Genomic DNA, 14,367 nt, shown 5'->3' with positions numbered 1-14,367 from the left:
ATCTGAACATACTGCACAAGATTTGACTCGGCGGCGCCTCCCCTCCAATTAGTTGCTATTAGCATAGCGCCACAGCCGCTTGTTCACAGAGAGGCGTGCGAGCGTGGATAATGTAAACATCTTATTAATTAGCTTCTCCTCTGAAGTCTTATCGAAGCGCAAAAGCTTTTCGCCACGCCAAGCCTTCTTTCCTCTCCACAATCTTTTTTTTTTTGACAGCGGTTAATTCAGTTTTACACATGTAGTGCAGTTAGGAGTGCTAAAATGCTACTTAAAACAACCGCCGTTAGGTTATTACTAATGGGAGGTAATTGCTATGGAATGAGAACAACATCATTTGATTATTTGGGTTAGAATTAGACATCAATATGTAAAGAACAACATACATGGTTGGGTTCAGGATGTGATGTGAGCTACATACACTAGTAATGCATCTTGAGGTTACCACAGTGAGTTGAGATTGCTAGAGAAAAGGCAGCTGTGGGGAAAAGACGAGTGGTGGCCACCCGACTCCCTCTGTTGGCCTCCGCCTGCTACTGCAAACGCAGCATTGCGCTACAAACAGTCCAAACTCCCAAATCAGCCTTCCTGAGTTAGTCATGAACAAACACGATTTATCAAACCTGCGTATTCCCTCGAATAGCGAATTAGTTCACGTCGGCTGGAACGGAATTCCTCAATTTTAGAATTGAAAATGTGGACACTTTCAAGATGAAAGACTGGAGGCGGCGACTACTAGCAACTGCTGACTTTTGTGTGAGCGTTTAAAGGCCCCTTCAGGTATCTTGGTACAGGGAGAGACGGTAGCAGCAGCCTGAGGAGGAAACAACTTGACATTTCCGGCTCGCCTTTAAAAGAGGGCCTTAACCCCCCCCGCCCGCACAAGTACCTTCCACACAATGTCAGCCCAAATAAATAATAATAATAAAACAACAACCAGATAATAACATAGTTATCAAGTCCATAGAGGGAAGACGGATGTAGTTACATAAGATCCGTCACTTACGAACAGTGTACAATGACACAAAAGTGCATCGCTGGTTGAGTGAGCTGGATTGTGTGGGCGTCATTAGGCGTGTATATGTATGTGTGTGTCTCTCTCTCTGTGTGTATGTCGCAGTCTTCCTCCAGGCCTTCCCCCTGTCCCGCTCTTTCAAGTGACGGTGAAAAAGTAGCCATCTAATTGGAGCACTCTAATTACCTGGGATTAGACACCAGGTGCTATTAAAGCAATTAGACACGCAGGCGCAGACCCCTGCGCCCTTGCCGGCAGAAAGCACACACTTACATAAACACACTGGCTGGTGGGATAACAACCACAAGGTGGGAAAACAACCACAAGAGGAGGGGGGGTGACAGCAGTAGCCAGCGGGACAGGCTCACTTACCAAATTAACATAAATAGCAAAAAAAGGTTTTATCCCTCCTTCACGCTCTCATTAGTTGGCTTGTCTAAGAAAGAAGAATCTTGGTTTATCGAGGTACATTTTGCATCTTTTGAGTCGTTTGCCCATGCTGCACGGATCTAAAACCAAGCTGACGTGTATTTAAATTGGCGTATGCTTAATGAATTGGTAACTCATATGGCATTGGTTGGCTTGTCTGACAAAATGAAGAATTTCAGTTTTGAGTGCTACTTTTTACACCTTTTGAGTAGTTCGCACTTGCTGCACTGCTATAAGCCCGTACTGGTGTGAATTTCTTTTGTCGGATGTTTGATCAATTAAGTCATTTGTATCGTCGCAACACAATTCCCAATGGTTGCCTTGTCTATTTCCACCTTTTGAGTCCTCTGCACTTGCCACACGGCTGTAAGAACACGCTGATGTGTAGTTAGTTTGTCGAATGCTTCATGAATTAAGATATTCGCTTCTTCGCAACCTCGTTCTCACTGGTTGAATTGTATATTAAATATGTATTCAAGTTTCAAGAGCTACTTTTCCCACCTTTGGACTAGTTTGCTCTCGCTGTACAGCTGTGAGACCACGCTGATGTGTAATGTTGATAGTTTGTTGTATGTTTTATGAATTAAGTAATTGCAACCCAGTTTTCATAGGTTGGCTTGCCAAAAACAAGAATTACTGGTTACAAAGACAAATTTTTTGCGCCTTTTGAGTGGCTTGCCCTTGCTGCACGGCTGTGCGACTAGATCTCTGCGTAAAAAAGGGCTGGCGACACTGATGTGATTCTCTCAAATGGGAATTTCGGATGGTTCTGTTACACTTGGCGATGATAAGTGTTTAGAAATGCATCACATATTGTAATAGCATATCTTCTTTGACAGGAGCAGGCTGCATTGCATTAGGGGTGCACGAGGAGTCAAAATGCATGTTGACTTACAGTTTGCCTGAAGGTAAGTGTCCGCAACTGCACGTGTGTGACTTTCATCCGTGTGTGTGTGTGTGTGTGTATCTCACTGAAACACACACACACAAAACCACAGCCATGTAGCTAGCTGAGCTGCAGGATAGGATTAGCGGCAAGCATTGCCTCGGCCCGCAAACATTCCGCATTAAAAAGAAAAAAAAAAAAAGCTTCATTACTATCAGCGCCACATAACCTCCCCTCTGCCGCTATTACACACCAGACCAATAGGCTGGGCGGGAAAATACAAGGTGGCTGACAAGAGAATCCATTATTCCCCGCGCCGCCGTGTCAACAACATACACCAAATGGGGCAAAGAGGGAAGAAAATGGAGGACGAGAGAGAAGGGCAGTGGGGCGAGTGGGGGGGTTAAGCTCTCGACAATACCCAAATGACAAGATAGGGGGAAATCTGGGAATGCTGCTTCCTGCTCAAGAAGATAGGAATTTTTGCAAAGACTTCAGCTCAGTAAGCATCGAAGGAAATGGAATGATATTTCTTTGGCTTTTTGTGTTGGGGGGGGGGAGCCTTAACTGTCACTTCCAACCGCCTATGTCGTAATGTAAGACCACAGCTTAGTTAAAATCGAGGAAGGGAAGATTTGACTTCTTCATTTGCTTTTTTATGGCGAAAGATACATCTCTAATGTTGCTTTAAACCCCTGTCAATTAAGACCTTAGTGAGCTTTGAAAGAAGGGAAGGTTTGACTTTTTCTTTGCCTTTTTGTGGCAAAAAAATAGGCCTCTGTTGCTTCGAACTGCACATTATATCTCACAAGAGCAAGAAAGGATGCTCAATCTCATACAACTTCATTGCGGTGATCTTAGAAGAATTAATTCTGGGTGTGCGTTTGACTTTTTCTGCCGAAATACAGACCGTTTTAACTGATGTCAACGCCTCACTATATTGACCAGCGTCAAAGGGACCATTTTACATTTTTCCTGCTTTTTGAGGCGATGTGTCAGCATGCTGTGTCGGCAAATCTCACCGAGACCTTGATGCAAGGATGAATTGACTTGAGCATTTCACTGGTTTCATCACATATTTTTCCAACTGCATGACGACAGTAAATACTGCAGGATGTACAATTGCAAATAGAAACAAAGTCACTTGACAATGTGTACAGTGACAAGAAGTGTTTAAACTGTCCAAGCTCAAGTGGTGGCTTTGGGGCTTTAACGCAGGAATGTAAACTCAACTGGCCTCAACCCAATGACATAAGAACGCCAATGTGATGGCGGTGAGAAGAGACGAGACGCTCCCACCACAGCCGTGTGTCTTTCCAATCTCGCTTGATTGAACGCGGCGGCATCAGAGTGTGTCAGATTTGAGGTGTTGAATCTGTGAGTCTTTAAAACTTGTAATCCGCTCAAAAGGGAGCCTAGGGCGACGCAAGACACACACATTACCCAGCACGCGCACATGAAAATTTGCTCTAGATGACAACGCAGGTACTGTATTTGCAAGTACTGTCCATCTAATATCCGTCCAAAAGACATTGGGCAAACACACAATACCAAAGTAATCAATGACTAATTATCAAGTATAGCGTGGTAATGTAAGGCATTAATTTACTGGTTTCTGTTTAAGCGCCACATTATGCCAAGGTCTGACTGAACCAGTGCTGGCTAGCTTTTCAGCTGATGCATCATTGGGAAACAGACGTCAATCATTATAGCAGCCGTGCTGATTGGCTGTGAGGTCACTCAGCATGTCTGGCTTTTTTTTCATTGATTTATTTCGGGACTGAATTACAAACTGTAAGATCATATGGTTTTAGTACATCTCCATTCCACAGGCCATTTCAAGCAAATGACTTAATCTGGAAATCTTTAAAATGTAAATTTGTCAAGTCAGTTTCTAAAAATATGTCCTTAAAAAAATACATTTACCAGATACACTGAGGAACATGATAGCCAATCAGCAGTGCTGCTATAATGACTGACATCTCTTTTGTCCAATGGCGCGGCAATAGTCGCTGAAAAGACTTCTAATATTTCAGCTCTTTTACGTAGACTATAATGCAGAAGTAGTGTAACGCATTACAATTAAGAAACAGTAATATTGTATTGTAACCACATACAGTGGTACCCCAGTTTTTTTTAGTTACAAGCCATTGCTTGTTTTGTGTGGCAAGACAAATTTTAAGTTATGAGCGGGCTTCAAATATGCCGATTCACTTTTAGCCATTTACTGAATGGGAAAAAGAGTCAAACACGCAAATCCAAAATGAGAACACTCGCAAGGAGCTGCTGTAGGCCACAACTCAGTCTCACACGCTCACACGCAGACAAACCTGCCAACCCGATTCCAACTCGTGACATTAGTCACTAGGCTACGACCCTTAAAAGAACACATCCGATGGAGGGAACAAATTAACGGCATTTCAATTAATGAGGAAAACTGATTTAATATAGGAGTAAATTGAGTTACGAGCTTGCTCATGGAATGAATTGAACTCATAAGTCAAGGTAACACTGTAAGTTACATCTTGGAAGCAACTCCTTCATCCAACATGTTCAAACACACACTTGAGAGGCATAGTCATTCAAGTTGACAAGATGGCCGCACTTCAGTGGTGTGTCCAGCAATTTGATTGGCTGCACTCCAACCACTGACATGCTCCATTAGTTAATAGTACACTCTGTCTAAACGCTGCGTTTGTCTAATCGGGGACTCGCTCTGCTCCTGACGTCTTCTTCTCATAAGAATACAAAGCCAGTTTATAAAAAAAAAAAAATAATAAAAAAAAAAAAAAAAAAAGAGGGATCGCCACGCATCATCTTACATCACAGCTCCCATTTGTAACGACAGAGTCCAATGAAAAGTTCAATTATGTAAATGGAGATGTGGAGTGGATGGAACAATAGCAGTGCTGGAACAGGAGAGGAGAGAGAATGTAGCGTGAAAAATAACACACATCAACATACAAAAGGTAATATCGTGTGACACTTGGAATGGCGGTGAGGAAGGGGGGGTTAGAGAAGGTGTAACCCGTTCTATCCATTATTAAAACCAATAAAACATAAAAGAGAATGCAAAGAAATAAACTGGTTTTATAAAGTGTAATTACTGTACATACTATAGAATCTGCATGTTGGCTCTTTTGTATTTCTGTGTTTGTTGCATTCAATAAACAGCTGAAAGTGCATCGGCGAATGTCACTCTCCTTTTTATTCAATTCACTCGAGCGGTGGCATATCTGAAACTCACTCGTAATTAAAACATTTGCAAACACGATGAGAATGTTTTAAAATATCATTAACTGCATTATTAATGAGACTTGACACCATTTTCTATAAATGAAATTGTCAGAGCAGCACCTCCCAGGTTCAGCGGTGGAATGCAAGTAATGTTCTAATGGAGATGATTTAATTTCATTTGGAAAAACATAACTATCTTAATGTATATACAAAATGTATGTCTCTCATATCTTACATGACTGTTATTCATTTGATTTGATTTTAAACAATCTGGAAAAAGTATCCAAAGCTCTTCTTCCACATCCTCAAAGAAGCTTTCGAAGAAGGAAGAGGGATCTCTCATAAATCTATACAGAGCCATTAATCTCCTTTAACGGACGTCTTCAACAAACAAATTAAGACGTGCGAAGGATTCACAGATCGGCTGTGGCGATAAGAATGACGTTTATCAATTAATCTGAGCACAGGCGGGCAAAACTCATTAAGGAGACCACTTTTGGAATTACATTGCACAGGTAAAGAAGCTCTAAAGTGTGTGTGTGTGTGTGTGTGTGTGTGTGTGCGTGTAACCCCTCAACAACCACACACACACACACACACACACACACACACGCACAAAGCGACCATTGTCCGGTGCGGAGTGGGCTTCACAACGATGAGTGAGTCCGATAGTGAGGCCAATTATAATGAACATAATTACAAAGTCACCTCTTTGACTACTGATCAGAATACACACACACACACGAAAACACACACACATTATAACACACAAGGCATGAGGAGAAACATCACCACACATTTACCACAATGCTGCTGTAAATGCTAAATATTGTTGATAAACTAAAAATGTAGCTAAATTAATTGCAAAGAGCAAATTATTGACCTAACAGTTGTACTAGATTGTGCTACGCGTCAAGAGTTATAGTAACACTAATACAAATCAATCATGTGATAAATACAGTAGAACCAAAAAGGGACATCAAACATTTGATACTAGATGAAAAATTATGTAGAATCTGTCTGTGGATTTTGCATCTCAATCTTTAAATTTTAACTCTTCTTAATTTCACTTGCTCGTGTGTATCAATGTGACTAAACTGCTCACATTGTACGTCTAATCTTTTGGACGTCGGCTGACAGATCTAATCAATCAGTCCGTGAACTTGAAATGCTAACGGTAAAAACAAGCTTCTCTTTGCATGTGTCTTGATCAACCATGACTAACCTTAAAGCCTTCGTTTTGGAAAATAGAATTTCCAAAATTGATGGATCTGCAGGCACCCTGGCTGACAGATTACTACCAAAATTTCTGACACAGCGAGAAAAATCCTATTACAATCACACAACCTGCCATGGGCAACCAGCTATTACTTGTTTCAAATACATTTTGCGATTTACGCAAGTGATCCAAACCAGGGCTTAATTTGCATATTTTTTTGGCCCAGATTTCAATATCCAGCCCATCCTTTGATTATTTTTCTTATTCACGCAGCAGTACTTTTTTCCCCGTAGAGTAAATGAACTTGCACGAGAAGGTTCAAATCGAAATCAAAAGGGGTGACGGCCCGAAAAGACACCAGTCAGTACTTCCTGTGGCAGTGTCTGAATATCAGACCTGACAAAAGAAGGCCTTTTTTATTATTCTAAAGAGGCAATTAGAGAGCCTTATCATTCCTCTGTTCTTCACACGCAAGAGCAGACATTTAAGTAAGATGGAGCATAATTCATGAGGTACTTCTAAGGTTCCTTTCAAATGTTGCTTTGCGTTAATTGAATTAAAAATGTGGCGGGTGAGGGGAGGGGGCAATGTCAAGGATGTCGTGTGTAGAGGGTGGCACATTTAGGAAAAGTCAGTATGAACACACCACAAGATAATCTCTCAGGAAAATCTTTTAAAGACATGAGACAATCGAGCCCAACACCACAAGATAATGGGCTCAGGATCATCTTTTCGAGACGTGACAATCAGGCTTTTGCTGACTTTGATCCCAAGGGAGGGAAAATGCCTAAATTTGGCCAGATTGTTGGTGTGTTTGCAAGTACCCCACTTTAAGACTCCTCCGCACCACAGGATCATCACTGGTGGACACCTTTTTATGATTTGCAGTCCTAAATCTAGTTTAAAGTTTGAGATTTTTAAATGCTCAGGAGAGAATATGACTCTTGACTCACCCCACACCACAGGATAATCATGCATGATAATCTTTTAAAGACATCTGGCAAAATTTGGCTCGCTTGTCGGTATGTGCGTACCTCGTTATAGGATTTGCGATCATACATGCAGTAATGTTTAACAACAAGAAAAATCCCTCTTCACACACTCCACACCACAAGATAAAAATGCAGGAATATTTTAGAGACATCCGAAAGTTAGACTTTGATTTAAAGCAAAAGAAAATGACCAAATTTGGCCGGATTATTGGTATGTGTAGCCTGCTTCAGATGTTAAAAATGTGGGCACCTTGCTTGACTGGGAGTCACCGTACAAAGGAAAGGGATGCAGGGAAGGGTGGTCCCGGACCTTTTGGGGGTCTGAAGAGTTTTTGAGACTTTTATCTCCCCGCCTTTTTAAAGATAGGGGGTCCTGGGCGGGCTTACACCCACACACCTGCAGGACTAGGCCGAGTTAAACCCAGATTAAGATAATGTTACCCCTTCTCCGTGTCATTCAAACCCTGCTGGACGGAGCGACGCAGGTTTGCTTCATTCTCAAACACACACAAAGGACTTTGTGGCCATCCTCATAAGCCCTATTAGTCTGCTACAGAGCCTCTCATAGCAGACATCAATCATGGAGGGATTAGTAAATTCCCTCTTTAAATGAGTGGCACGGGAAACTTCCCTTCAAGACCAAAGCAAGTCGCTCTCTCTGGCTGGCTCACTCACTCCCTAGCGGAGATTACACAGCGATTTGTTTTCATTTGGTTCCATCTTCATCGTTTTCTCTGTACGCCAGTCCTGCTTGCATCTTGTGAGGTAATCCCTGGCAGATAAAACTAAAGAGGACTTACCCCAGGCAGATTACAAGAGGCGCTTTGCGGAAGGCCCTATTTTTATTTTGTATTTTTTATACAGCAGTCGACGCGGGTATTGAGAGTGAGCTCTTGCGCAGTGCTTAACTTGTGAACCCGACGTGCACCCAGCAAAGGAGAAAGAGGCGGCCGGGGGGAAAAAAATTATAGCTGCATTACAGTAACTGGACGGGAGAAAAAAAAGTGTCACAACACACACAGACACACATACCTTTAGCAATTTTTCTGAGCACAGGCGGACAAAACTCATTAAGGAGGCCACTTTTGGAATTACATTGCACAGGTAAAGAAGCTCTAAAGTGTGTATGTAACCCCTCAACACACACACCCACACACACACAAGAATCTAGCAGCCTTTCAAGGCAAGCATGTATAAAATTGAGTAGCGATCGGAGCTTGAAAAGCCATCAAAAAAGTTTATTTTCTATTTAGGGAATTACAATGGCTTAATCGTATTGATGCGTGGGGCCTTACTAAAGCTTACGTTCACAAACTTCTTAAAGTCGCTAGCTCCACATTCAAGCAACTTAGTCAACTGTAATTTTTGCACAACTTACCCAAACGTCCAAATTTACAACAGGTGCTTGATCCTTGAACACTTCCTGTGACATTTCCACTTTCTCTGCTGCAACCTGCTTTTGACACTCTGTGATACTCAAAGCTCAACTAGCTAAACTTGCTGTTTAAAGCCTCGTAATGGCGAGGTACTGTTGTTGATCAGTTGGTCGGTGTTGTCCTCTTGGTCGCACGAGGTCAAAATGTGCACAACATGATGAAGAGGACTGCAAATCTAAGTCAACCAGGAAATGTATTAGTCCACATATGGATCAAACACCTGTTGTGAATTTTGCCATTCGGCTCCTTGTTAGAGAACAGCAAGTTGTGCAAAAGTACTGAACGACTGAACAGTTGAACGTGCACTCAAACGTTACTAGAGCGTAAAAGTGAAATACTCCCACAAGTATAAGGCAGTCTAAAGAAGGACCTACACAACATTGTGGAGCGATCAACACCAATGTCAACCTTGACTGAGAGACTCAAATGCTTTGATGCTGCTGTTTGGGTTAGCAACCAAGTTCAAATCTGAAGTTAAGTCTTTAAGGTCTCTATGTGAACAATAGAATCGCTGACCTAGCCCTTTTGTGTCTATTGGAGGGAGGAGTTTATTTGTCTTAACGTGTGGATAACTTAGGCAGAAGAAAGAATCCAAATCCTGAAGCTCTCCGGAACATAAACATGGACCCACATAACATTGTGAAGCAACCACGTCAGATTCGAACAGAACACGAATCGCAAGTAAAATGTGGTAGGTCTGAGAGAGTGTGTATCTGCTTCGGTAGGTGCTGCTGTTTTGGTTGGCAACTGAGTTCAACTAGACTCAGCAGTGAACACTTTAATATCTGTGTGTGAACAATAGAGGCTATGAACTAAGATAATTACATCTGTCACCTGTTTTGCATCTATTCGAGGGAGGTGTTTATTTGTCTAAGGTGAAATAACCAAGGAAGACTGAGCAGAAACCAATTGGGTAGCTCCGCCGGAACATAAAAACAGACGCACACAACATTGTAGAACAACCACATCTTTTGCCGTTTTGGTGAGTAACAAATGGGCTCAGCAATTACCCACTTAACACTCACTGAGATACACTGTACAAATGTTTTCTTGACGACGTCTATTTGAGGGAGGCTTTTTATTCATCTTAAGTGGATTACACACAGGGAGCCTAATTGAGGTATGGTGTCAATTAGCGAGACGGCCACTATTTGAGAGAATAATTTATATTAACGTGACTGACAACAGTTGAGTGGCCAGTATTGTCCGGCGGGCCTTGAGCCTGACGCGTTGACAGCGCTGCCCTCCGGCATGGAAGGACACACAGGAAGCTCAGTGATCGGACCCCGGGAAGAACCCTCCTCTCCCACAAGATCCAATGTCAGACCACTCAGGGGCTGCAAATAAGCGCTGATGGGGAGGGGTCCGCATAGGTAGAGGGCAGACATTGAGAGGCCTTTACTCCAGTTGAGGATTATTCTGCTAAAATTACACAGCTTATGGCTGAAAAAAGGCCCGGAGCAGAGTCAAGGAGGCTACTTTGATTAGCTGCTTTAGCTGTTAACATGATGATACTTGTAATATGTGTAGTTTATTTGGTGTTATGCAGGCACATATTGGAAGGAGAAACTTTAACCATGGTAGCACACCAGACCACTGTAGCCGCTGCCGTTTCAGTCTGGCCATAGATGTCCGCTAGACAGAGTTTGAGCTGCGCTGTGTTTGTTTACGGAGTAGACGTGCAGCTAGTACGCGAGGTAGTTACACTTCCTGTGCCTTACCTAATGTGATCTGTGAAGGAACTCAAGATCATGTATATGTTCAATGAACAGGTTTGCATCTTGAATATTAAAAAAATATATATAACGAAGACAAACAAAATATAATTGTGTGGTCATTTTCCAGGACTGTTCGTTTGTTGTTTCTGTAGTTTCTCGACTTGTCGAGATAACTGCTGTCCCGTTAATATTAAAATTATGATGAATAATGAAATATTGTACAGAGTAGAACTACCGGTAGTAAAGTGGCTAGTGAAGTCAGTGAAATTAGCATTTACATTTCAGTCTTTCCATTTGTTTGTTCATCCGCGAGCTTGTCAACATGTTAAGTAAATTGCTGGATAGGTATTTTTCTGCAAGTTTGCACCAATATACAAAAATAAATATACTAAAACATGAACAACAACATTGATGATTGAGTAGTCATTTTCCAGGAATGTTCGCTCCTTGTTTTGGCAGTTTGTCTACTTGTTAAGATAGTTGCTGCACTACAAGCTTTCTTTTGTACCGTCAATAATGAAATAATAAAACCGATTACAACTACTGGGATAAAAATGGCTGGTGAAATTGGCGGAATTACCCCTGCTGCATTTCTGATTAAACATTCATTTGTTCATTCACTAGTTCATCTAGTTGTTAAGATAATAGCTGAAATAGATTTCTAAAAGTTTTCACCATGAATATTAAAAAATATAAAATTGGGGAAAAAAAACATGGAAAAAGATTTGTCTTTTCCCAGGAGATTTGTTCAAATGGCGTAATTAATACTGTCATAATAATATCAGACTGAAGGGCAAGCAGAACTTATCAGAATAGCTGGAATAACTTAATATAATTCTAAAAAGATCTTAACGAGGGCAGAGACAGCAAGACGAGCGACGACTGTCCTTGTCTCCCGGGTTCCCCCTTTGTCCCCAGCAAACATCTCTCATTCGTTGCGGCCACTTCGGCGAAGCGCGGCGGTCCTCACTCGCCGCTTGGCCCTGCGAAAGCTAATTAAGAAATATCGCAGCCTTGCGCGAACTCAATTAAATCATGTTAATTTATTCTAATTTCAATTTGGAGGTAGCGGGAATCGAAAGGAGGGGCCGTGAAGAGAGCTCCGGCCTCTGCCTCAGTCACACCCCCCTCCATCGCGGCACAGGAGCAAAAAGCATTTAATTTCAACCCTTTGATTAACATAAGTAATCACATAAGCCCTTCAACTGTAGACCACCATCAAATACTATATCAAAGACGGCGAAAAGGAATGTCAAATAGGGAGGGTAAGCGTTAAGATTTACGTATTTTGTGGGGGTCCTGGAATAGGCGCCATCAGAACCTGAAGTTTAGAAGTTGGGGAGGGAAAATATAGCCCGAGACAACAGTTTCACCCATCACCGCAAACTTCGGTGGACATGTCTATTTTTACAAGACGCACAAAAAAGCCTCACAAACCCATGCTTGAAAATGAAGAGGAAGTCATCTATTTTGCTCCAAAAAGGAAATTTCCAGCAAATTACAAGGCTCCTACGTCAACGATCACTTCTACGAGGGAATTCAACCAAATGAGCCCATGTCCGAAGCACGGATACGAGACAGACGGGCGACGCTAGCTTGCAAAGAATTTTAGCGTGAGTCATAAAGTGCGGGCACAGTGTGGCGGCCAAGTTCAATAAATCGCCATTAAAAAGGAAACTTGGAATCATTTTTCATTGAATTCTGTTCAAAACTAGCCATTAAATGATAAGGAAATGCAAGAGATGTAAGATGATGAGGCAAATCTTAGGATTCCCACACAGATTATATTATGTAAAAGAAGTGGAACTGCCTCACACTCTAGTCAGACGTCTTGTCCGTAAACAAACACAGTACAGCTCAACTTCTGGACGTCATTGCTAGCAATTTGACCGATTGGAAAATTCGCATATGCAATTTCCCGCGACATTTAAACAGCCTCTCCCAGGCTGTTCACATAGAGCTAAATGTGTCAGGTGTGTTTGGTGTAGTTTCACCAAATGAGTCCCCTGAGGACAACCATGACTACGATGTGGCCCATGGAGAAAACAAGCTTAACATCTCTGTACTGGAGTGACTCCAACTACCTAAGACAAATTCTTTGTGTTGTAACATTCTTGGCCAAAAGACATTATTCCTGAAATACTTCCTACACCGAGGAACCCCTGTAAGCTATTTTCTCATTTTTCATAAACTTAAAAGTACTACTGTCACTCAATGTCAGCTACTCAAAATTGAGGAGGCTTTATTCTTGACAAGATTTGTACTTTCAATATGAAGTTGAACGTATTTTCTCAAACTTTTGGCTTGGAGATATAAGCTCCAAACTTTTTCCCTATATGAAAAAGCGGCAAATAAAAATTTTGTCAAGCGGAAACGGGATGAAAATCTTAAGATCAGCGCATCTAAGTGTAGAGTGCTTTGACTACGAAATAGAGATGGAGAGGAAGAAGACAGAGGAAGAGATCACTGAATTACTGGGAAGACAGAAGAAAGGGGGGGTGTTGGGGGATCAGCTCTAAGGAAAAGAGATGGACTGAATCAGACCAGACAGCGATCGCAACCCGACCAACGGGAACTCCCAATGTACATTTGAATTAATCCCGCACGTATTTCCTTCCAATTTACAGATGTGAAACTTGACGACACTGCCTTGCACTGTCATATGTCACCTCAATTAGAACATAAAAGCGCACCCAAAATTAGGAGGTAAGCTTGATGGAAGATTTCCTACGAGCACACAGAGTTGAAAAGAAATTAACCATTGCAGCTATACAATGAATGGCATCGCAGGTGTATTCTAGTATGGCTTCTTGAGACTTTCGTTGTGCGTCTGTTGCCAAATAAAACTGGCTTCAGGACCTGCGGTGGGAAACCATCTTTGAAGAATCCATGGAAATGAACCTAAAATGGTTACTTTAAACCAAAATGTCAGACTTCCTGTCTCTTTTCAGGCATGGTGTCTTGAGACTTTTTAGTGGGTCTATTCATGATTGACATGCCAACCAAATGTCATGGTGTTACGTAAAATTGGATAGGGGACTGAATTTTCAAAGGCAAGTGAAACCTTTTTGTGAGTCTATTAATGATACCTACTAAAATTCATGTTGCTCAGGCTTTGAGAAACATGAAACAAGCTTCTGCCCATTTTTTGGAGGGTGAACCAAATTTTCAAAAGCAAAATTTGGGGCGTTTTTAAGTATGGGAAATCCCTAAATATGGTAATTTATATTAACAAGCAATCTACAGCCCTACAATGGGTAATATGGAAAACATTTAATTGAATTGCCGCGTTGCAAATGTCAATTTCATGGCCTAAACATGAATAAAGCCAACAACTGGTGGACCACATGCTCAAGTAAATACATTGCAGGCGTTCAGTATTGTCAAATCATCACGGTAAATCCCGTCCGTATGTGTAATAGCTGTGCACAGAGG

At 41.7% G+C, this 14,367-nt stretch overlaps 1 protein-coding gene across 1 annotated transcript in view; it reads right to left on the bottom strand.

Moving 5' to 3' along the window:
• The window catches only part of ehbp1 (EH domain binding protein 1), a 131,494-nt gene that overhangs the window by 70,457 nt on the left and 46,670 nt on the right, over positions 1-14,367 (bottom strand).

The sequence above is a fragment of the Phycodurus eques genome, chromosome 11 (assembly GCF_024500275.1).
Source record: "Phycodurus eques isolate BA_2022a chromosome 11, UOR_Pequ_1.1, whole genome shotgun sequence".
NCBI classification, from domain to species: Eukaryota; Metazoa; Chordata; class Actinopteri; order Syngnathiformes; family Syngnathidae; genus Phycodurus; species Phycodurus eques.
The sequence above is the reverse complement of the archived record's forward strand: the minus strand, read 5'-3'. Positions and strand labels throughout refer to the sequence as shown.